Below are 2,288 nucleotides of genomic sequence, written 5' to 3'. Positions count from 1 at the left end.
TTTTTTTTTTTTTGTTTCAACCAGATCAGTCATAGCCATGGAGGAAGGAAATGAGACGCTAACAACAGATTTTATTCTCCTTGGACTCTTTCCCAAATTGAAATACGTCAATGTCCTTATCTATGTCATCATCCTGATCTACATAGCTGCAGTCACTGGGAACTTCATCCTGCTGCTCCTGATATGGATGGACTTGCGGCTCCACACTCCAATGTACTTTCTGCTTAGCCAGCTTTCTGTTGTAGACCTGGCCCTCATCAGCAGCACTGTTCCAAAGATGGCTATCAACTTTTTCTCTGGAAAGAAGAACATCACACGTCTTGACTGTGGAACCCAGCTGTTTTTTTTTTTTACTCTTGGGGGTGCTGAATGTATACTCTTAACCCTCATGGCCTATGACCGTTATGTAGCTGTTTGTAACCCCCTAAGATATGCCATCATTATGAACCAGGAAGTCTGTCTAAAAATGGCAATCATGTCCTGGGTTGGGGGTGTTTTTGCTTCTACAACCCATACATCCTATACCATGAATCTTCCTATCTGTGGCTCCAGAGAAATCCACCATTTCTTTTGTGAGATGCCAGCAATCATGAAGATCTCATGCAAAAACACTTCCACCTATGAGTTGCTGGTCTTTGTGATGGGTATTGGATTCATCCTCATTCCCTTTGGACTTATTATGTCTTCCTACATCCTCATTTTCCTCACTGTCCTTCATATGAAATCTCCCCAAGGCAGAAACAAAGCCTTGGCCACCTGTTCCTCCCATCTTACTGTGGTGAGTTTTTATCTGGGACCATGTGTTTTTATGTATATGACCCCTGGTTCCTCCCACACCCCTGACCAGGAACAGGCTGTTTCTGTATTTTGCACTATCCTCACACCCATGCTCAACCCCCTCATCTACAGTCTGAGAAACAAGGATGTGGTGGGAGCTCTTCAGAAGGTACTGGGAAAACATCTAGTCTTTAAGCAAAACTCAAAAACATCAAACTAGAAAAAAAATCTAGACGGTCAAAAGGTGAAGCCATATGGATAAATCACATAGCTGAATTCAATCTAAAATATTAAGTAATTCTTAAAAAGTTTAAGAGCTCTTTATTAATCAGTTTCTAACCCTTTGCTTCCAAAGATGATTAAATTACTATTCTTCTTCACATTGTTCATAGCAGAGACAAAGTACCAGTCTCCCTCTTCGTATTTGAAATATTTAGATATTTATCAGTGTTCCCAAGACTCATCTTTGTTAGGGGTTATTGGTAATTTAGGTCCTGTAAAGTTTTACTGTTACAGATACCAGCTTTTCAGAATAAATGTGCATGGTATTTAAAAAGAGTCGATCTTGTCAGAAGCAATTACGTGTATTATCCCCGCCCCCCCCCTTACCCTGACAAACCCAATATGTTGGACTATTTTTTCTGTATGTCTTGGGTGAAAATTTTTTGGTAATTCTTTGACAATCAAAATTCCTCAGCTCACATATACTATAGGAAGACAATTCAGAAATTAAACACACCTAATTTGAGGTAATAACAGCAAGTCTGCTGTGGATGAGTTCAATGCACTTGCCTTCCCTCTTGACTGGGCAAGTTCCAAGCCACTTTCACTAGCTCTAGATTCTAACCTTTCCTCAAGTGGCTGCAGGTGGAATTAAGGAGGCAGACTATGGCAAATTTTCAATAGTATATCTGGAATCAGTATATATTCAGAGCTAAGTCTTTTTGAGGGATGTTTCAAAGTCTTAAAAGATGATAATTTAGCTATATAAAAGTATAAATATGTCATCATGGAATACAGAGACCAAAATCATTTGGAGGATTGACCATCTAGGTAAAGTAATCATGACAGAAGAAAAGAGTTTTAGGAAAAACAGAGAGTCATGATTAGGGCTTATGTGACCAATATAGATAAGAAAAATTTTTGTTGTCATATAGAATTAAAAGATTGTTGGGTTGAGACTTCAGGAGGTGATACTTGACTGCGTCTGGAAGAGACACTGATCACTGCCTGAGACTAGACCTATCTTCCCACATAGATAAGAGAACAAAGGCAAGAAGTCCAACCACATGCTACTGAGACCAAGGGCTGAAAGGGGTGCAAACAACGAAGGCTTCTTGCTGTGACTTTGTGACAAATCTCTCTACAACAATTTCATTTTCCTTGCTAGAAAGGATAACAAATTCCTTTTGGAACTGGTAAATCTCAATGCTATGGGCCTACTAAACTTTCCCTTCATGTGGTAAGATTTTCTCGAGGTTTCTAGGACTAATGAAATAGCTGCTGTGAAA

The sequence above is a fragment of the Otolemur garnettii genome, unplaced genomic scaffold (assembly GCF_000181295.1).
Source record: "Otolemur garnettii isolate 467f Iridium unplaced genomic scaffold, OtoGar3 scaffold00304, whole genome shotgun sequence".
NCBI classification, from domain to species: Eukaryota; Metazoa; Chordata; class Mammalia; order Primates; family Galagidae; genus Otolemur; species Otolemur garnettii.
The sequence above is the reverse complement of the archived record's forward strand: the minus strand, read 5'-3'. Positions refer to the sequence as shown.